At 42.8% G+C, this 23,450-nt stretch overlaps 1 protein-coding gene across 2 annotated transcripts in view; it reads right to left on the bottom strand.

Moving 5' to 3' along the window:
- Positions 1-23,450, bottom strand: part of GNG7 (G protein subunit gamma 7) — a 55,379-nt gene that overhangs the window by 5,028 nt on the left and 26,901 nt on the right. Inside the window, exon 1 of one of the 2 annotated variants that reach the window (XM_069964491.1) lies at positions 9,050-9,110. The exons of the other annotated variant lie outside the window; for it this stretch is intronic. The gene's annotated coding sequence lies outside the window, so the exon portion shown is untranslated. Of the gene's footprint in view, positions 1-9,049; positions 9,111-23,450 lie in introns of those variants that run through there. 2 annotated transcript variants of the gene reach the window in all.

The raw sequence follows: 23,450 nt of genomic DNA, 5'->3' as shown, positions 1-23,450 counted from the left end.
ATCACACAGAAACAGATACTATTTGAATATATGGATTTTCAATTACATATGTTAGCCAACTTAAAAACTTGGATCTTCCATATGACTTCATGAAGGTAATTTCTGCAACAATAATATATTTTCTGGTGTACAGAAGTCACGTTTTTTTTGTGCAAGCCCTCCTTTGGAACAAACATTTTTACAATTTGGGGCTGCTTGTGCCACTTTCCCAAAAAGGTGATGTTTGGCAAGGAAGGCATGGCCTCCCACCAGGGTCGGATTAAAGGGAGGGCACCTGGGGCCCCCACGAGCCTGAACCCGGAAGTAGAGTTCCGGGTTCAGGCTGGTGGACCTATGGCAGCATTGGCAGGGGTGGGGAACTCTGTTCTGCGAGCCGCATCAGGCACCCGACGCTCTCCTGTGTCCAGCGGCCACTAGACACAGGAGAGTGCTGTACCCGAGCTCCTCTCTGGCGGGCTGCGCGAGATGACGTAATTTCATTGCGCGCTGCCTGCCGGAGAAGACTTGTGCAGCAGGAGATGACAGAGGACCCGGCCAGCTATGGAGCGAGGAAAGGTGAGTGGGGAAAGTGGGAGCTACACAACTACAGCTACCAGGACACCACTGGGGTGTGCGTAAAACTACAGCTACCAGGACACCACTGGGGTGGGGAGAACTACAGCTGCCAGGACACCACTGGGGGTGGAGAACTACAGAACTACAGCTACCAGGACACCACCCGGGGGGGGGGGGGGGGGGGAACTACAGCTACCAAGACACCACTGGGGGGAGGAGAACTACAGCTTCCAGGACACCACTTGGGGGGGGGGGGGGGGGGGGGGACACAGGGACTTTATAACTATTTGGGGGCACAGCAGGGGATCCTACATACAGGGGGCAACCCACATTCCTACTCACTTTACTGGAAATCACACCAAAAAGTGGAATTGCTACTGTTTGGGACCTTATGAGTTGGAATAAGGGAAGGAAGTTAAAGGAATTATGCGGAGCCTAAGATGTTTGTCTGGCAGGTTCTGAAGAGATGAACTGTAGCTGAAAGAAAACATCATGGAGGCCTGGGCTAGATGGAGAGGAAAAGGGAAAGTGATCTCAGATCAAAGAAGACGTCACCTGTGAGTCACTGACGTTTCTTTTGTATTTTTTAGAACATTATTCAGTAGGGGTGCCCTGGGGTAAAATAAAAGGTTAGCCATAATACTCACACTGCTTCTTCCTAGCAAAATTCCCCCCATTAACTGATCGATGTCTTACTACATGTTCAAATCATTGTCCACCAGCCGTGCACCGCTACGTTTAATAGTGATGTGTGTGTAGGTAAGAACGCAGAGAAAGTGCTGGGTTCTCACATTGTGTTATTAACACAAACACAACGTGAGAACACTGAGCCCTTTCCTGTCTTTAGGGCCTGGCATCTTCCTCCAGCCTCTTGTGACCATCACGTGCACAGGAGGATGGATGATGATCCACACAGCCAGGAGTGAGGAGGGGTCTGTGCCAAGTTGCCTACAGTAAGCGGGCATCTGTATAGATCATGATAGTTTTTTTTTTTTGGGGGGGGGGGGCCTCCACCAACCTTAATCCGGCCCTGCCTCCCACAGCTCAAAACATTAACTATAATTCTAGTTATACAGCTCATGGTGTAGAGCACAAAGATGCATCAACTGTATTATGAGGGCTACATGTCTTTATAAATATGGGGCATCTTACTTCAACACCTTACCCTTAAAGGGGTTATCACATCTTCCGGTATTTTCGATAGTCATTGCTGCATCCCCTGCTTACTTCCTGGTTCGGAGAGGGGGGGGGGGGGCATGGTGTTGTGATGCAGCAGTGCCAAGCTGAATCAGCTCAGCTTTACTGCATCTCCCAGTGAGGTTACACGTGTTCAGGGACAATCTAAACCCTGGAGACATGGGGAGTAAAACCATACATATTACTCCCTAAGGAAGGTCCACCTGACTGGCATCTCAGCCCGGCCATTGGTCTCATAGCTAAGAGTGGTGGCCGGGAACCCAGGCAACGAACTGACAACAGTACAGGGACACAATGGGGCCAAACTTGAAAAGAAAGCAGTTCTGCAAATGCAATGCATTTGCAAAATTGCTTCCTTTTGCATTTCCAATTACCTAACTAAAGTTTAGGTGATGGGAATACCCCTTTAAGACTCATGTAAAATGCTGCTCTTTAATAAATTCCCCCCATTAAGTCAGAATGAAGTATAAAGTTGCCTGTGGTTTGTATATTGGCATAGGTGTACAGGTGCTAGCTTTATTACTGTAATGCAGAATTTGGAAGACTTGCCTCACAACTATTGTCTTTGGAATCTGACCCAACGTACTTTTTAAGCGTTCACCTTCCCAAACAAACTGTAAATGTTAGTTACAGTCATTTGAATGCACTAAAGTTAAATAAAGAAAAGACCTGCTGAGACATGCTGGGGCTGCAGCAGCAGCAGCAACGCCTAAAAATGATGATGCTGTCACATAGGTATGGCACAGTATAATGCCACCTTGTAGGCTTTCTCTTTTCTCATTTTCTAATGACAGGAAGTACGTTTTGTAAAGATGCGCTGAAGCCGAATGCCACACATAGTTCTCAGTGCTACGCAGCAGATAAACAAATTAATACCTTGCTGCTCCACGTGAGAAGATATTTATAATAAACATGTGCACTGACAACAATATAGCACTTTGTACACACAGACATTTTAAGGCGATGCAAATGCTCAGGATTAGCTGCCTAGCAGAACTATTGCTACAAAGTAATCAGCTCTAGGTCCTGGTGACAGGGAGAAAGGGGGCTGCTTGGTATTGACGGATGGTTGGGGTTATCTATCAGAGTCACTTTGTGTCAGTCTTCTTCCTATTACTTATATACACCCACAGTTTTTACAAATAGTTTTTTTTTTTTATTATGTTGTTTAAAGAAAATAAAAATATGCAAATTTGTGAATTCACTTTAAGGTAGCGCTCACACGTAACAGACTTGTTGCTGCGAATTCACAAGATCTGCCGCCGATCCCTGCCCTGTACACTTTGGGCATACAAACTTGCAGCGTGATGCACCTCCCCCTGTGAGTATGTCAGCAGCCAGCCCCGTTAACACATCACCCGCCAACCCCCCCCCCCCCCCATACCGTAGCGTACACATCACCATCTACAAGCTCCGGCTTGCTTCGGGGCTTCCCAGCATGTCCCACTCGGCCAATCAGTGCGCTAAGCAGGACGCGAAGATGTTGGGAGCCCCGAAGCAAGGAGCAGGTGATGTATACGCTCTGGCGGCAGGGGGACGGGTGTTAACAGGGCTGGCTGCTGACATTCTCACAGCGGGATCTGCATCCCGCTGCGAGTTTGTCTGCCCAAGAGTGTACATGGCAGGGATCCGAAGCAGATCTCAGCAAATTTGCATCAAGAAATGCGCTGCGGATCAGTTACGTGTGAACTAAGGGTGCCTTTACACATACAGGATCCACAGCGGATCCTGTGTCCTGATTGGCCAAGCGGCACACCAGGGATTTGGGAGCCTGAGAAGAGGCCAGTTAATGTATTAGCCAGGCAGCTGCAGGTTAAGTGGGACGGGGCTTTAGGGTATAAACCCACACACCGTATACGCAGCATATTTACTGCTGCGATACGCAGCAAATACGCAGCTAACACGCAGCAGATTAGATCTAAATAACTGAACACAGCATCAAATCTTCACCATCAAATCTGCTGCGTATTTGTTGCATATCTGCTGCGTATACGGTGTGTGGGTTTGTACCCTGAGGATGTAAAGACATAGAGAATGACAGGACACAGTATCACAGCGGATTTTGCAGCGGCTCTTGCTGCATGAAATCCACCGCAGATCCTGTAGGTGTGAAGGCACCCTAAAATAGTATTAGAATAGATTCAACATTTTATTTTGGTGATTCGTAGTTGTGACTTACAGCTTAGGGTTTGAGTTGGTCCAAGACACTTTTTCTTCTACATTTGTATTTATATATAGAGGGCAAATACAAGCAGCATTTATTTTCCTCTATTCACTTGACAGCAAACAATGGAAGTGAGAATAAATGACTCCCTTATAGGCTGTCCAGCAATCACTAATGCAAATGCAGGTGCTCCAATTGGGCATGGTCATCAAAAAAAACTTGAGAGAAAGTTATACTTGCAGCCAGTCATCCTATGCATGAGACAGATAAAAGGTGGCTCAGTAGCTGAGATATGGGAAAAATACGGGCACTGATCTGCCCTGCCAACTTTCTTCATAAAAATGCACCCAGAGCTCACGCATTCATTACTGCGGAGCTCTGGATGAAAACTGATGGGGGGGGGGGGGGGGGGGGGGGGGGGGGGGGGGTTAGATGAGCACACTAAAGGTAGGTTTTCCTGTCTCCAGCTGACAGTTTATTTTGCACACTTTATAAAGTGAACATTTACCAAAAACGTCACTGAAGGTGGGAAGACTGCCTTTCTTCACAGCATTTCCAGCCCTTTGGGAGCAAAAAACAAAACGCTTTTCTAAAAGGTATTTTGTAAGACTGCCCATTCTATAAAATAGCTATTTAAGGGTACAAACACACACACACCAAATAAGCAGATGATCTGCAGCAGATTTGATGCTGTGTTCAGTTATTTAGATCTAATCTGCTGCATATCGCAGCAGAAAATACGCTGCGTATACGGTATGTGTGTTTGTACCCTAAACCCCCCCCCCCCCTTCCCCACACACACACACACACAAACATATGTGGCTATCCAGTTTCCAGCATTTGAGAAATGCTGCCACCCTTGTATGCTAAGGTTATGTTTAGATTACATCTCCCTATACGGTTGGATTAGAAAGTCTGGCAACATTTTTTATTAAAGTATTGTATTGCCCCCCAAAAGTTATACAAATTATCAATATACATTTATTACAAGAAATACACAAAGTGCTTTTTTTCCCTGCACTCACTACTGCATCAAGGCTTCACTTCCTGGAGAACATGGTGATGTCACGACCCGACTCCAGGAGCTGTGCGGGCTGTGGCTGCTGGAGAGGATGATGGCAGGGGGATGCTCAGTGTCCCTCCAGTGCCCCGTGTGCCTCAGTGTCCCCCTGCCATCATCCTCTCCAGCAGCCACAGCTCACAGCTCTGGGAGTCGGGTCTTGACATCACCATGTTATCCAGGAAGTGAAGCCTTGATGCAGTAGTAAGTGCAGGGAAAAAAGCACTTTATGTGTATTTCCCTAATTTGTATAACTTTTGGGGGGCAATACAATGCTTTAATATAGATTTTTGCCGGACTTCTTTAAAGGGAACCTTAGTCGGAATGCCGTGGTGGAGCCTGCCCGACACCCCGCTGGAGCCCGGCATGGGTAACCATCCCTCAGAGTCCCACTGCTGGATCCGGTCCCTGGGCGGAGAGATCACGGCCTGAAGCAGAGCGTGCGCCTTATGCAAAGCAGGTGAGAGGAGTCCGACGTCCATAGAAAATTACTGCTCAGTGGGTTTATTAGGCACATATGCCATTATCTGCATTTAAAAAGCCTTTTTTTCCAGGTCCCCCCTCTCCTTTCTGTCACCCACTGCTCAGAATCAGGAAATCTCGACTGTTTTTCATCAGTCGGAATCTGTCTCAGCTATGGAGAGGAGGAAGGAGAGAGATTAGTGGGCAGCTGAGAGCTAAGAACAAAGGATTACACGGGGGGGGGGGGGAGCTATTCAGAGGTCAGAGCAGAGGAGAGCGAGCCTGTGATGCCTCTACATGGAGGGGGGGGGGGGGGGGGAAGAGCTTCAAACTGCTTTTTCATAATAAAAATTCATTTTCCGGCTAATAAACCCAATAACAAAATTTCTTAAAATTGCCTGTATTATTGATTTCTGCAAAAAAAAAAACAAACAAAAAAAAAAAACGACAGTGACACTTTAACAAAATTTTGTCACTATTTGACAACATTCTCCCTATTAAACTTATATTGTGGAGTACTGACAGTGGTATCATTTATGTTCACAACCTTTTTTGACATGTTCCCTGCACGTAAGTAAAAAAAAGGTAATCTTTGCATAACCTGTACATATAAATCTACTGCAATAAGCCAGGAAATGCTCAGCCAATCACTGGCCTCAGCAGTCACATGCAAAGAGACCCGTGAGGGAAAAGAAGTCATTGGTTGCTTCTGCATGCTAGCAACAGGGTGGCTATATATAAGGGTACAAACCCACACACCGTATACGCAGCTTATTTACTGCTGCGATACGCAGCAAATACGCAGCAGATTAGTAGATCTAAATAACTGAACACAGCATCAAATCTGCTGCGTTTTTGCTACGTATACGGTGCAAAACAGTTTTGACTTTTGAAAATCCTGGCATCATCACCTGAGCTGACCACGTCTTCTGCAATTGCCATATTCAGGTGAATTCTGTGAAACCAGAGAAAAGGCTGCTCCGAATTAAAAGCTAATAGAGATGGTATTCCGATGAAGCTTCTTTTAGGGGAACCATAAGCAATGTTCTGTTGTGAGACCAACTGGAAAAAGTATGATGGATTTTATTTAGCTTACTTCATCAGTAAGGTTGATCTTGCCAGGCAATAATAACTTCCATAGACATGAATAGAAAACAGCCCCAAAGATTAGGCACCAGCAACAAAATTCTAGTTATATTGGCTGCCTTCTACTGAGATTGTACACCATTACAGGGGCTTTTATATGCTATATATAAGGTTGGTACATGGCAGGGGTTACCCTACCATGTCACAAAGAATGCTCAGTAAAACCAAGATCTTAATGAATGCTCACAAGGATCTCTATCTATATGTTACATATTCATGCATCAAAGCAATTCATTTCACAGGGAGAGGTTATTGAAGGCTGCTTCTATCTAACACATTGCACTTGCTGCACCAGGCTATGGTGAGTCAGGTTCGTGGTATGTGTAGCCTCTCAGCAGTTTCACCTGCAGGACTGCTTTGTAACCAATAATTCCAATAAAATGGGGACTTCAAAATATTCCTGCGGCTGAGAACCTCGGGAACATCTTGATATTATTTTAAAGGGATAATAAAGTATCTTTCACTTTTAATGAGAGAACAAAGAAGCACATTACACAGCATTTAAGTATTACTTATGTAAACTTAGTGGGTCAAGTGAATTCAAGAAACTGAAAGCCCAGATCTTATGGCTGCTCATGCATAAAGAGGTCAAAGTATCCCTCTAAAGAAGGTCACCGCACCTCAGAGTAGGTGCCATAGTAAACAAAGGGGTGGTACATGAGAGCTGAATTGCACAATAACAAAGCATAACACAGTGTAGTACCTTATATTTTAAAAAGGAAAATGTCTGGACATATCAGATAGCGCAAATTCTGGCTCAGGACCACCATCAAGCACCTTTCCAGCTGCTGAACTAGGGCTGCGTGTGACCATGCTCACTTATTTATTTTCCTTGCATGGTAACATGCTGATAACAGCTGATCCTTGGTTTTTGCAACCACCTGCAGGCTGCCATGGCATGCTGAGACTTGTAGTCTCATATCTGGTAGAAGGCTACAGGATGCAGACCACAAGTCTTCAGCTGCCATACACTTTTAAGACCATGTGCATGCAGTCATGCATGCTTAAGTTTTCCGTGGTTAGAAGAGAATAAGCCACTGCCAGACTCCTCAAAGGTCCGGTCATGCCTGATCGGCCATGAGGGGAACTTTTTTAAATAACACATTATTGCTGCCCAAAGTGCCCATACCACAATAAAAATCCTGGTTTAAAAGATGACAATTCTGCCATAATGGCAGTGACTGCAGATTATGGCGGAGCTGCACATATTGTGGACACACAACTTAAGTAAAATGAGTGCACATCACTAGGATCATAACTATTTCCAGGAATAATTCCCTAACTCATTACTTTAATAAGACCAGAGAAGTATGACTCCAGAAAACACTGGCCTTTATCTCGACACTATAGTACATGGCAGAAATAATCATCCTCGGGTTATGGTCATTGCTACATGAATCATTTATATAAACAGTTTAAATATGGCAACTAAAAATAGGCTCAAACATCCCTATAATAGTAGCCCACATAAGATATAGGTCATCGGGGAAGGCTGTAGGAGACAAAGGACTGACCTTGTATTACAGTATGTTTGTCGGCTGATGTCTCTTTTAAATGTGCCCACGTTTCAGCCACAGGCAGAAGCCTATGATTTCCCGGATTTGAGCTCGTCTTAGTGACATCATAGTCATGTGAGTTTGTGCAGCAGGCGAGAATCCCTTAGTGTACTAGAGAGCCAGGCCAGATAGAGCCACGATTGTTCAGCACTTGTTTATTGGGTAATTACAGAGATGAGTCTTGGGCTGCAGAGCATCAGCACATGAAAGGAACATCACCAGTGGGTGGAGGGACTCAATAACCGGCCTCCCCACACAATGGCCCACATTCACTAAGCAGCTTACATTCTTTTTTTGGTGTAAACCGTTGCAATGACTTGTGACAAACTTGTGATAAAATTCCAACTTTTCTCTCATTGCTCTTTACATTTCAAACCTACTGAGAAAAGTGTGTGTGGTAAAACCAGTGTTGGGGATTTATCCAGGCTTGGAAACGCATACCTGCGGCCACACCTGTCCTCAGGTTGTGAGCGGTATTACAATGTGGCTCACCTCATTTGGGTGGGTTCATACTGAGGAATTCCGCAGTATGTCCGCGCGCCTATCCGCCGACTCCATAGACACCATTCTATGGGCCGGCGTATTCCGCTATCCGCCAAAAGATGTGACATGTCACAGCGGAATACGCCGGCCCATAGAATGGTGTCTATGGAGCTGGCGGAAAGGAGCGCATCCGTGCGCGCGGACAGCCGCCGGAATTCTGCGGAGTTTATCCGTGAGAATTCAGTAGTGTGAACCCACCCTTTCAATCGAACCGAGCTGTGATACCACACAGAAGGAGGACAGGTGTAGTGCCATTTATAAGGTTTTCCTTATCCTGAAAAACCCTTTAAAGTGACACTGTCGCCCCCTTTGTGCATTTTGACATCTCTACACAGGTGTAAAGGGTAAATTTAGTGTTTTTCATACCTTATTTCATATCATACGTCATGGTGCTTGTTCAAGTAAAAAGTGTCCTTTTATCAACTGCAGATTGTATTAAGTGGGCGTGGCATCGCGGCATTAGCGCCACTTAACCCCGCCCACAACGACACAGTTGGCCCCGCCCCTTGACACCCATTGGTTGGCCGGCGTAAAGGGGGTGGGGTTCTAGACCTTTCGGCCAGCCTGTTCCAATGGCGGGCGAGGGGGCGGGGCCAACTGTGCCGTTGTGGGCGGGGCTATGTGGCGCTAATGCCGCGAGGCCACACCCACTTAATACAATCTGCAGTTGATAAAAGGACACTTTTTACTTGAACTAGCAACATGACATATGATATGAAATAAGGTATGAAAAACACTAAATTTACCCTTTACACCTGTGTAGAGATGTCAAAATGAACAAAGGGGGTGACAGTGTCACTTTAAGTTTCATTCTGCATGTCAGTAGGCGTTCTAAGCCTATCAACAATTTTAACCCCTTCTGAACCAGGCTAATTTGTTTTTGTATTTTTTGCACCACTAATTGTACTTTGGAATGGCAGAAGGTACGCTGCAAAACCAGAAAAAAAATTAAATGTATGATGAAATTGAAAAAACAAAAACACTTTTTAATTTGGGGAGGTTTTGTGTTTACGCCGTTTGCTCCAGGGTAAAAAAAAAACGGTCTTATTATGCATGTTCCTCAAGTTGTTACGATTACAACTATATGTAACTTGTGTAACTTATTTTATTTGATGGCTTCTAAAAAATTAAAACCTTTTAAAAAAAATAAATGTCCCTTAAAATCGCTGTATAACCATGCTTAAAGCGCTTTTAATATATATTTATATATTTTTTTTTTTTGCCGCTTACGCCATTTACACACTTTTTTGGTGCTTACGCCATTTACCGTAAGAGATCAGGAATGAAATAAATCAATAGATTCAGGCGCTTAAGCACACGGCGATACCAAACAAGTTTCTAAATGGGGAAAGGGGGGCGATTCAAACTTTTATTAGGGGAGGGGATTTTTTTATTAATAAAATTTAGCAATACCCAGTAGCAAATATTACTGGCACTGGCTATCATATCAAGGGCCATGTGCACATATTTCTCCTTAGCATAGTAGAGAGGCAGCTTGTTATTATTTTGAGTGGAATTTGAGGCTTAGTTTATATGACCTGTCTGTGCTTGGTGACACCCAGCCTGCCAGCCACACACGTGCCCAATACAAGCAAATTAAACAGGTCACATTACAAAGGAATGCTGTCCCCACACTGAACTGAACTGAATATACTACAGTCTGTTACACAAGGCACAAATAAAGCAAGCCAAGAATGTCATGTCAATAATCGTTATGGAGACTAATTAAACTGAAGCAAGAATTGCACTAAACATGAAAATTGTGCAAATAATCATAAGCTAAATTATTCCCTATTTGGTTACATGGTTGAACTGAGGTCAGTGGATCCCTGCAGGTGGAAGCAGGAAAAAAAAAAAAAAAAAAAAAAATCTTCTATACTGCTCATGCAAGGGAACAGGCTGTATTTCCATTATGCAATTGGGTCCCCATCTGGCAACCATAGATAGAGCTCAAAATGCAAGAAAATGGTTCCTAAAATTTTTTTAAAAAAAAATCTTGCGCACACATTCAGTCTGCTTTTTGGTACTTAAAGGGGAACTCGAGATAAGGAAAACTTGTTTTCTATTAAATTTACATTAAAAGTTATATAGATGTGTATACAAATGTATTGCGTTATCTGCCACACTGGTAGCTGATAGAAATCCAGGAAGTGAAAAAAAAATAAAATAAATGGCCCCTGTGCCATTCTGGGAAATGCCAAACCAGGAAGAACAAACACAAAACAGAGCACCCCCCCTCCCCACCCCAAACAAATGGATTTTTGGTAGTTTCAAAACTGGGATAGGCAGGTAATGTGTTATCCTTCTGCAGAATTTTCATTTTTTTTTTTTAAACCTCTACCTGGAGTTCCCCTTTAAATGGAATCAGTCAGCTCCCGGGCCCTACCTATGGTGCTGACAGTGTGCTGTAGCTGGCAGTTCCCTAGTGAGCATGGTGCCTTTTGGTAATTTTCTGTGCAGTGGATTATGTACATATCTTATGTCTCCTACTGTACTGAAGAGGCAAAGAGCAGTTGTTTGTGCCACACCTCTCCCCTCCTTCATAATCAATGCTGCCCAGCCTCCTGCTTGGTCAGCTGTCAGCCAGTGTCTGATTGCAGAGGAGTCCTCTGTAGGCAGGTTATGTCTGAAAGAAACTGTAGGGGCTGTGGTCTAGGGGTAACTCCCCTGAATAGTAACCTGTCAGCAGCTCGGTCTCTGGTTCAAATACCCTGATGGACTTGAAATAGAGCTATTTGTTTTTGTTTTTTCATTATTATTGTTTCATTGTTAACCCCTTAGTGACCGCCGCATGTATTTTAACGGCGGGCACTAATGGGCTTTATTCCAGTGCGTACGTCTTTTGACGGCGTACGCATCGGAATAAATTGCCGCCCGGCGGCGGCAGCAGTGCGGGGGATCAGCGGTCAGTGTACAGTAATGTACACTAGTGTAAAAGTAAAAAAAAAAAAAAAAAAAAAAAAAAAAAAAAAAAAAAAAAAAAAAAAAGAAAGTGCACCAATCACAATCCCCCCAGCCCCCCCTCCCCCTTAATAAAAATGCATTACATTCCCCTTCACTATAAAACATTACGTAAAAGTGATCAAAACCACAAATCCTATACAGATTTGGTATAGTTACGTCCGTAACGACCCAATCTATAAAACAATATCAATAATTATGTCGCACGACACACGCTGTAAAAAAAAAAAAAAAAAAAAAAAAAAACACAGTACCAGAATAGCTGTATTTTATCAATCCACTTTAGAAAATACGTCATAAAAGAGATTAAAAAGTCATACACATATATAAAACTGGTATCAATCGAAACTACAGATCTTCCCGCAAAAAATAAGCCCAAAAACAGCTCTGTCCCGCAAAAGATAAGAACGCTATGGATCTTGCAATGTGACGACAGTTTTTGTGGGTTTTTGCTAGGAGGATAGTTTCTATTGCGCCAAAGTGGTAATAGTTAAAAAAACCTACACAAATGTGGTATCACCGTAACCGTAGTGGCCAAGAGAATACATGTATTATGTTATCAGTGACCCCCGATACAGATTTTTACGGCGATCACTAATGGGCTATATTCTGCTGCCATCAGCTCTTTATGGCGATGGCGCAGAATAGTGCAGCGACGCCGGTAATGCCCACAGCCCCCTCCTGTGGGCAGAGTGTGGGCCGGTCCCCGCACCGACGATCGCCATTATTACCAGTATAATGGCGGGCACCGATAACGAAGCTTTCATCTCCTCTAACAGTGAATCCACAGTGAGAGGAGATGAATACATGCTCCCCCCCCCTGGAATAACCTTCGTGTTCACAGTGATTAATTCCTTAGGGTATAAAAACACTTGTCGTATCCGCAGCGAGTTTGTCCGCAGCCCGCCCCGTTAACCCCCCGGCCGCCGGAGACTATACGTCACCTGATCCTGACTCAGGCTTCCTTCGCTTCGTATGCTGCCCTGCCGCAGCGCACTGATTGGCTGAGCGGGCCGTGAAGACGTTGGGAGCCCCGAAGCAAGCCGGGATCAGGTGACGTATAGTCTCCGGTGGCCAGGGGGTTAACGGGGCGGGCAACCGCCAAACTAGCAGCAGGGATGTATATCCCTGCTGCGAGTTTGTCTGCCATTGAGTACACAGGGCACGAGTCTCGCTGTGGATACAGCAAGTGTATTTGTAGCCTTAAGAAAAGATCAAACTCTCATTCTTTCCACCACCAGAGGTGGCAGAGAGCATGGGGCAATGACCGGGGACTAGCCAATGTGGTCCTGGTACAAGTAATCACCGATATATACTATATACCACTGATCACTTGTTCCAAATGCTGCCGGCAATTTTTATCCCTGTCACCATAAATCATTGGTGACGGGATAAAAAGTCAAGTGCCCCAGATTACTTGCAACCACCCCTGCATCACTTGCAACCACCCCGCATCACTTGCAACCACCCCGCATCACTTGCAACCACCCCAGATTATTCATAACCACTCCAGTTTACTGGCTATCTGGGGCGGTTACAGGTAAACACCCCTAGATTGTCCGTTACCTCCCCAGATAGCCAGTAAACCTCCCCAGATTGCCCATAAACACCCCCAGGTTGCCCGTCACCACCCCAGATTACCTGTAATCTCATTTAAAAAATTTTTTTTTAGTAACTGCGCTATTCTAATAACCGATACTAGCTGCGGTTTTGCTCCAGCAAAATGACACTCCTTTCCTTCTGAGCCCTGCTGTGTTCCCATACAGTGGTTTATGCCCACATAGGGGGTACCGTTGTACTCAGGAGAACCTGCGTTAGATTTTGGGGTGCGTTCTCTCCCATTCCTTGTAAAGTTGAGAAATTTCAAACTAAAAACAAATAAATTATTGGAAAAATTCTAGTTTTTCATTTTTACTGTCAAATTTTGAATACTTTCCTCAAATACCTGTGGGGTCAAATGCTCACTGCACCCCAAGATGACTTCTTTGAGGGGTGCACTTTCCAAAGTGGGGTGACTTATGGGGGGGGGGTTCTCTTCTGCGGACATTACAGGGACACTGCAAACGCACCTGGCGCTCAGAAACTTCTACAGCAAAATCTGCACTGAAAATGCTAATTGGCGCTCTTTCCCTTCTGAGCCCTGCTGTGTGCCCATACAGTGGTTTATGCCCACATTTGGGGTACCTTTCTACTTGGGAGAAACTGCGTTACAGATTTTGGGGTGCCTTTTCTCTCCTGTTCCTTGTGAAATTGAGCAATTTCAAACTAAACTAAATTGGAAAAATTCTAGTTTTTCATTTTTACTGTCTAATTTTGAATACTTTCCTCTAATACCTGTGGGGTCAAAATGCTCACCGCTCACCAAGATGTATTCTTTGAGGGGTGTACTTTCCAAAATGGGGTGACTTTTGAGGGAGTTCACTTCGCTGGCACTACAGGGGCTCTGCAAACGCACCTGGTGCCAGAAAACTTGTACAGCAAAATCTGCACTGAAAATGCTAATTGGCGCTCCCTTCCTTCTGAGCCCTGCTGTGTGCCCATTCAGTAGTTTACACCCACATATGGGGTACCACTGTACTCAGGAGAACCTTCTTTACAAGTTTTGGGGTGCTTTTTCTCTCCTGTTGCTTGTGAAAATGAGATATGTTTGTTCACTTTAATCTGAACAAACATATTATTTGAAAATTTCTATTTTCCATTTTTTTTCCAGCCTAATTGTGAATACTTTCCTCCAGCCCCTGTAGGGTTAAAATGCTCATTATACCCCTAGATTAATTCTTTAAAAGGTGTCTAGTTTCCAAAAAGGGGTCACTTATGGGGGTTTCCAGTATACAAGCCTCCTGAATCAACTTAAAAAAAAGAACTGGTCCCTTAAAAAAAATCAGTTTCGGAAATTTCATGAAAATGTGATAATTTGCTGATACATTTCTAAGCCTCGTAACACCCTAAAAAAGTAAAATATGTTTACGAAATGAAGCCAGAATAAAAGAGGACATATTGGTAATGTGACCTAGTAACTAATTTATGTCATACGACTTTCTTTTTTTTAGAAGTAGAGAACTTAAAAGTTTGTAAAGTGCAAATTTCTCATGATATTTTTATGTTTTTCACAAACACAAAAGATAGTGACCAAATTTTGCCACTAACACAAAGTGCCATATGTGACGACAAAAACAATCTCAGAATCGCTAGCATATGTTAAAGCATCACTGAGCTATAAGCGCATAAAGTGAGACAGGTCAGATTTTGAAAAATGAGCCTGGTCATTAGGGTCCAAATAGGCTTGGTCCCTAAGGGGTTAAGGCTATGTTCACACACAGTATTTTTGCTCAGTATTTTCCAACCATAACCAGTAGTGGATTGAAATTAATGGCAAATAATTACTGTTATTTTAAAACTACGGCCAAAATTTTCCATTAAATGACAGCTATCTGCTCAATTTCAATAGTGTTTCTATAGCCTGTGTTTTCAATCCACTCCTGATTTTGGTTGCAAAATACCGCCCAAAATACTGAGCAAAAATGCTGTGTGTGAACATAGCCTTAAAAATACAATATTGAGAAATATAAATAAATAAAAAAAGACCTATTTCATTTCCATCAGGGAATATGAACCAGAGGAGAATGAACTGCTGGCAGGTCTCTAGACAGGTGAGTTACCCCTAGACTACCGCCCCAACACATTTGGACTCAGATTTAACTACATCTGAGTGTTTCTTTTAGATATAAACTGCCTACAGAGGACTGATCTGCAATCAGGGACACTGGCTGACAGGTGAGCGAGCAGAAGGCCAGGCAGCATTGATTATTCATGAAGAGGAGGGAGGAGGAAGAAGGAGTGGCTCTTTGACTCTTCAGTACAGTAATCCACTGCACGGAAAATTACCAAAAGTCACCATGCTAACTAGGGGATTATTCTTATCCACAGGACAAAAGGAACTAGCTTATATGTGGGAGTCCAACCATTCCTAAAGAGAGATTCATTCTGTATACAGCTTCCGAACATGCAGAGTCGATACACACAACTCTCATTTTATCAGTAGTATGTAGTGCAATTTGTATGCTTTAACACAACCAGTTATATATGCTTCATAAATCAGAAGTTAAAGCAAATGCACAATTGTCACAATATAAACTTTGCTCCATAAATATTAATTCCTGTATTTCCCTCTGCTGACGTTTGTTGAATGTTTTGACTGCAAAAATGTTTAGTTCATCAGCACTACAGGGCTATGTTCACACACACAGTATTTTTGCTTAGTATTTTGCAACCAAAACTAGGAGTGGATTAAAAACACAAAAAAGGCTATGTTCGCACACTGTTGAAATTGATGGATGGCCATCATTTAATGGCAAATAATGGCCGTTGTTTTAAAATAGAGTCAATTATTTGCCATTAAATGACGGCCATCCACTCAATTTTAACAGTGTGCGAACATAGTATTTTGCAACCAAAACTAGGAATTGATTGAAAAAAACTGAGCAAAAATACTGTGTGGGAACATAGCAAAATGCTAAACCAAGATGGTTCTCCTGTGAAATCTACATTAGCAAGCCATAGGGGACAGATAGAAGGAAGCATGACAACACTAGAGTCTGTTCTAAGTAACCACAAAGACACATAGGAGCTGTAGACATGGGGAAAAAGGGGGGGGGGGGGGGGCGCGCTATCATTGGAGTGAAAGTTTACATTATTATTGCTATTATTATGATTATTATTATTATTATATTATTTGTGCTGTTTTTTGAGCATGCAACATAATAAATTTAGCGATTTTTATTTTAACAGGATGAGCAAAATAATTCTGAAAGCCTGCTTCCGCCAATAGTATGAAAAAAATGAACAAGCAAGTGGATTACCTATATAGAAGTTACAACAGATCCTGAAAATGGTCCCCAATCATGTCTATAGGACATTTCGGAGCATGTTGGCTCATACAGCTTGCAGCTTTTCAACATTGATGGGCTATCTTCAATCCATTGTTGACAGGTCACAGGTGTCCGGACCAATGGAGACCTCAGTTTCTTCATGTTTGAGACAGAGCCTGTTTTATAACATTTGTGAACCTGATATCTGTATTCACACAGCACGCTCGCTCCAGCTCAGTCTGTCTGAGCTGACAGGCCACTCAGCCAATCACAGGCCAGGACCTCTGCGGCAAGTGGCTGACTGATCGGCCTGTCAGCTGAGACAGGCCGCTCTGAAGCTGGAGCGCGTGGGAGGAGCCCTGCAGCCTGGATAGGTAAAGTATAAAGGTTAAGCAAGGGCTGCAAGGACATCGGTAACAATGTCCATGCAACCCTTGTTAAACGATAATCAGGCCGTGGAATAGGCCCAGTAAACGAGCGCCAATGTAGCAGATCGGCGCTCGTTTACAGTTATTATCGGGCCCCCATCAGCCCCTGTAATACTACCCTTAGAACTGTAACCATGACAAGGGGGCATCCTCTACGTCTAGAGGAAAAAAGGTTTCACCACCAGCTCAGCGATTGTTTACTGTAACAGCAGTAAGACTATATTATGGGCAGTAAACTACATGTCATAGGACCGTGATCCAGGGATTATTCAGATCGCCATTTTGGAGTCAGAAAGGAATTTTCTCCCTGTTATGGGGCAATTGGCCTCTGCCTCATAAGGGTTTTTGCCTTCCTCTGGGTCAACACAGTAGGATTTCTGTAGGTTGAACTTGATGGATTTGTCTTTTTTCAACCTTATTATGTTACTATGCTGATCTGTGCCATCAGCACGACATTAAAGCAAGGTTATTACTAGTGAGGACTGTACAAGCACATTAAAATTGTTGCTTCCAGTTAAAGTCTCCTTTCTGAATAAAGATGTACTAGAGCCATCAGTCAGCGTTTAGAAAAAATTGCTGGATTACGGTATTTGCATGTCTTTTTTTTCCCCTTTCATTGAAAATCTGAACACAGAGCATCTTGTAAAAGTACATCTATAAATAGAGGCAAATCATCTCATTTACAGACAGCAACCATACGAGACGAGATATGCAGCAGCTTTTAGATAGTAACCCATCTTTATTGCCTGAATGAAACCATCACTGATGGCACTAAAGCTGGAACAGAAGCCTGGACAAACCTTAGCAATATCTAAGAGCCAGATGCAAAATTTAGGAGTCAATTTGTGATTGATGCCCACTTAACCCCTTCGCACACCTTGCCATAACTATACATTGTAAATTTCCTCTATGATGTTCTTTTCTCAATCCACCTGACATAACTGTACCACGACAGGGCACACTCCCACCACAACAGCCGGGAGAAGATCCTGGCTTATAAATCCTTTACCGACTGCAGTCACTACTGAATAAGGCAGAGGACGCAGTATCTCTCAGTGAGTGTATCAGCACTCAGTGATGCCATCACAGGAAGCTGATGAGTTACCATGGCAGATGGGGATCAAACAAAAAAGTCACCAGGTTTTCTATAGCTGCCTGCCCATGTAAAAATGCTAGAAACTGATGCAAGAACCAATCCTGTTGTGGTCAATGGAGTCGCTCCTGATATCTTGTGTGCCAGTTGTATGACTAGATTAATCCAGATGGCAGATAGGACGACAGGTCTTGCATCATTTTCCCATCTTGCTCTGAACATTTCTCTACAAATTGTGGCAATAGGCTGGATGACACTTTGCATCAGTTGTGGCATCAAACATATTTTCTAATACAAAACTTAGTCTAATACATTTAGGTCTATTTCAGTATATTTACCAAAAACTAGCTGGTAAAGCTGGGTGACAATTCTAATACATTTATGTGCCTCCCCTTTTTAGTTCTATTTCTGGGTAAGTAGGTTGACACCCAATATGTAAACTTTACTGTTCAAGGGGTAGTCTTCTAGCTTCCCGAAATGTACGGGTTATTTCTGACCTAAAAGCATATTCCAGACTTTTAATAAAATCCCTTCTTGACAGTCTTGCATAAGTGGCCAAAGGGAGACCAGAGTGCTTTGTTTTAGTGATACATCTCAAGCTGTATCTCATCTAGTAATTTATTATAGTACTGTAGCGCATTAAAGTGTGAAAACTTACAAAAATGTTTGTTTACCTAAAGTAATAAAAAGGTAAGGTAGGAAGTCATCAATCTGGAGGACTGAGACATTAGATTAAACCATACCTGGAGAGTTTTCGTCCTATGATAAAATCCTGAGCCTGGAGATATTTACTTCTTATATTAGCAAGAGAAGCTTTATATGACATCAAGGGAGTCTGACTCAGGAATTATACGCTGCTCAAAGTATAAAGGGAACATCTAAACACAAGGATTATAAATCCAAGTATGTAAAATCAAAGCAGCCACTTATGCTGCGTTTACACGGAACAATTATCGTTTAATTTTCGCTATAACGATCGCATTTGAGCGATAATCACAGCGATCAAGCGACAAATCTTTCAACATGTTCTCAAATAGTCGTTGGTTGTTCACTAAAAATTCGCAGATCGCTTCGTGTAAAGTCTTTCAACGATTCACCCTGTGTGTGAGATGCGCTTAGACGATCTTAAAATGATCGCAATAACAATCTTTCCAAACGATATATCATTCTGTCTAAATGCTGATCGTTATAAAAAACAGTTACTTAGAAATCATTAATCGTACGATTGGGCGAATTATCGCTCCGTATAAACGCAGCATTAGGAAGCAACACTGATTGACAATTTCATATGCTGCTGTGCAAATGGAATAGACAACAGGTGGAAATTTTTGCCAAATTAGGAAGACGCACTCAAAAGGAGTGGTTCTGCAGGTAGGGACCACGGACCATTTCTCAGTACCTATGCTTTTTGACTGATATTTTGGTCACTTTTGAATGTTGGTGACGCTTTCACACACACACACGTGGTAGCACGAGACGGACTCTACAACCCATACAAGTGGCTTAGGTAGTGCAACCTAATCAGGATGCCTGGTGGCACTACCAGTAAACAGGCCAATACACCAGGAGACGTGGCGGAGGGCAACAACCCAGCAGCAGGACCGCTACCGCCGCTTTTGTGCAAGACGGAGCAGGAAGAGCACTATCAGAGCCCTGCAAAATGACCTCTAGCAGAACACAAATGTGCATGTGTCTGCACAAACTGTTAGAAACAGACTCCAAGCAGAAATTGTACAGGTGAAAAAAAAAAAAAAAAAAAATTTGCTAGTCACTCAGAGGACTATCGGACGGATTCAGTCTACACATGGAATCAATGCAAAGACACAACAGTGGCTTTAAAATCTAATTCTGAAAAGAAAACGTCGCTCCAAAAGGTCGGCAAGTCATGTCAGTTTTGCTGACAGAGGATGAACTTTCTGAAATTACTTCCATAGACGAATCCGATGATCATGGCACAATTTTTTAAAGTACCGCCACAACGGAGGACAACAGTAATAAAAATAAAAACAAGAAAAAAAACAGAGGCCGTAAACCTGTTTCTCAGAGAAATATCGAATCAAAAAACGCCACCGCCGTGCAGGCCGCAAACACAGGAGGAGGTCCACACTATCCTCAGCGCCAGGTGAAAAAACAACTAAAGTGATTAATCTTTCAGCTTCAATCCTGAATGAGGCCCAAATGCAGGTACTGTCCAAAGGCTTGTCCTTTACTCCTACTACTCGCTTTAATTTGTTTAATACCATTTTAGACATAAATAGATTTGTGAGACAGCTTACTGTCCAAAGACATTTTTCTTTGATCCAAAAACTGGAAAATGCCTCAGAGACTACTAATGCATCTAATGTTAATCCTCCTGTGTCTGATAATAGCAATGTTGCTTCTGATGCAGCTTTAGGTGAAGAAAATAATGCATATTCATCTCTGTATGTATCCAATTTGCAACATTTACAGGTCTGAAAATTTTGTTCTTAAAAATCCTAGTTTTTACCCACTACAATCGCAGGTTCCCGCATTGGACGCTTTCCAGGAAAGCATGGAGCGGGACCTAATGGATTTAAATCAGCAAAATCAGATGCATAGCCACAATCTAACGCTGCAGCAGTGCCAAGCCCTTCGAGATTTACAGGCTAATTCACATGTGGTCATACGTCCTGCTGATAAAAGGGTGGCGCTGTTGTAGTGTTGGATGCAGGTCTGTACAAACAATTGAATACTGAGATGTTATCTGACATTACCACATACCGTGCTTTACCATCTAATTCTACTGTTTCTTCTTTAACAACACTTACAGGTTTAATTGCACATGGAAATAACCTAGGAATTTTCACTGATAACCAAAATACGCGTATGATACCTAGTAATCCCAGGACTCCAGTTTTCCATTCTTTTCCTAAAATTCATAAGGATATTTTTCCTCCCCCTATGCGGCCCATTGTAGCCGGCATAAGGTCTATGAATGAAAAACTGGGGTCCTGGGTGGACTCACTGTTACAACCGTTAATTGTCCAAATTCCAGGTTACATTAGGGACTCTAAACATATGCTGAATGTTGTTAAGGACATTAAGTGGCAGCCCCATTTTTCCTGGATCATGTGTGACGTATCTTCCCTTATACCAGTATTCCCCATGATTTGGGTTTAAAAGAGTTACACTGGTTCCTGGGAAAATACAGCTCCTATACAGTTGTCCTTCGGGAATATATTTTGTTGGTGGTAGAGTACTTAACGCACAATTTCTTTTCTTTTGATAATCAATACTACTTGCAGATATCAGACGCAAGTATGGGAGCTAAATTCTCGCCCTCATGCCATTATTTTCATGGCATGGTGGGAGAATCAGTATCTGTTCGTGAATTCTGAATTTCCGTTTTCCAGTTCGGTGGTGTGGTATGGCCACCACATCGATGATCTCATCTTTGTGTGGTCGGGCGATGTGGCGGCCATACACACCTTCGGCGCATTTACACACCTTCGGCGAATATCTAAATGCCAACTCCATGCATCTTAAGTTCACATTAGAATGGAATTCACAAAGTATTTCTTTTTTGGATTTGACTTTAACTGGTAATGTTTACACACAAACAGTGAAAACTAAAACTTACCGCAAGCCAACGGCTGGGAACACCATTCTGTCTGCGCAATGCTGCCATCCGCTACATACTATTAAGGCAGTACCAGTAGGGGAGCTCATAAGATCCGAACGGAATTGCTCAAATGACCATGCTTGGTCACAAGAAAAAACACTGGTACTTGATAGATGTCTGAACGCGGCTATAGTAAGTGGATGCTGGAACGCGCAGACAGGAAGGTAGCTATGCGTTCACGTGACACATTGTTATTACCAAAACTCAATAGTTCTGCAAATATTTCTGTGCCCAATGTAACCCAAAGCACTAATATTCAAGGGTGTAAAAAAATTGCATTAGTTACACCATACAGTACGGACTTTAAGGCCATTAGACACATTTTTTTATAAAAACTTGTACGTTTTAGGTCAAGATACTGAATTACATAACATCATAAAATCAGGGGCAGCTGTCATCCCCAGGAAAGGGGTTACACTTGGACAACGCCTACCACCCAGTCTCTTCTCCAGCAGAACACAACAAAAAAACTTCTTGGCTGCATACTACGGGCAATTATAAATGTGGGCATAATATTTGTATAACGTGCAAACATTTGTCAGTTGGCAATTCGGTTATTTTATTAACTACCAATATTAGCTACCCCATAAAGAATTTCATTAATTGTAATACATCATTCGTTGTTTATCTTATTACTTGTACAAGCTGTAAGGTCCAATATGTGGGCTGTACCACTGGGGCCCTGAAAATTCGGATCCGCAGACACAGGTCTTGCACAGGTATTGAACATATTGCCCAACATTCACGCGTCGGTGACAGACGTCACATGCTCCTCAGGCGCGGGCCCTTTTGGATATCTACTTTAGGCACCAGATATCCTGGCAGTCTCAATCACCATCATAAAATAATGTAGCAGTACTGAGTAATATCCATATATGTAATACCTCCTCTCCCCCCCCCCCCCATTTTTGACCAGGGGGTATGGCCAGGACAACAGGTGTTTTCATTTCTTTTGTATATGTGTATATATATATATATATATATATATATATATATATATATATATATATATATATATAAAAAATAAATAAATAAAACAGAGACTTGTTCACACCTATGCTATGACTAAGGTCTGAATAGACCGAAACATGTCAGCGATTGTCAGGATTTTATTATTTTTTTTTTTTTTTGCTATGCTACAATAAAGGAATTGGATTTGGACGACTGAGTGCTGGAACTATCCTTGCTGCCGACTCCATGGGGATGGTACGAGGGCCCGACGTCCACAGATGGGCGTTGTGCTCACAGCCCAACACCGTGCAGGCCGCTTGAAGCTATGGACTGGCCCGGCCGTTCCCCAGACCCGAATCCAACTGACCACATCTGGGACATAATGTCTCGCTCCATCCACCAACGTTGGACCAGGAGTTGGCAGATGCTTTAGTCCAGGTCTGGGAGGAGATCCCTCAGGAGACCATCCACAACCTCATCAGGAGAATGTCCAGGTGTTGTATAGTGAGCCTTATTTTGACTTAAGGACATTACATCAAAGTTGGATCAGCCTGAAGTGTGCTTTTCCACTTTAATTTTGTGTGTGACTACAAATCCAGGCCTCCATTGGTTAATAAATTTGATCTCCATTGAAAATTTGTGTATGATTTTGTCGTCAGCACATTCAACTTTGTACAAAACAAAGTATTCAATGAGTATATTTCATTCAGATCTAGGATGTGTTATTTCAGTGTTCCCTTTATTTCTTTGAGCAGTTTATTTATTAAAAATAATCTTATACTTTGATAGTTCCAGTAACCATCATTTCATTAATGCTGCATAA

Source organism: Dendropsophus ebraccatus, chromosome 3 (assembly GCF_027789765.1).
Source record: "Dendropsophus ebraccatus isolate aDenEbr1 chromosome 3, aDenEbr1.pat, whole genome shotgun sequence".
In the NCBI taxonomy this organism is placed as follows: domain Eukaryota; kingdom Metazoa; phylum Chordata; class Amphibia; order Anura; family Hylidae; genus Dendropsophus; species Dendropsophus ebraccatus.
The sequence above is the reverse complement of the archived record's forward strand: the minus strand, read 5'-3'. Positions and strand labels throughout refer to the sequence as shown.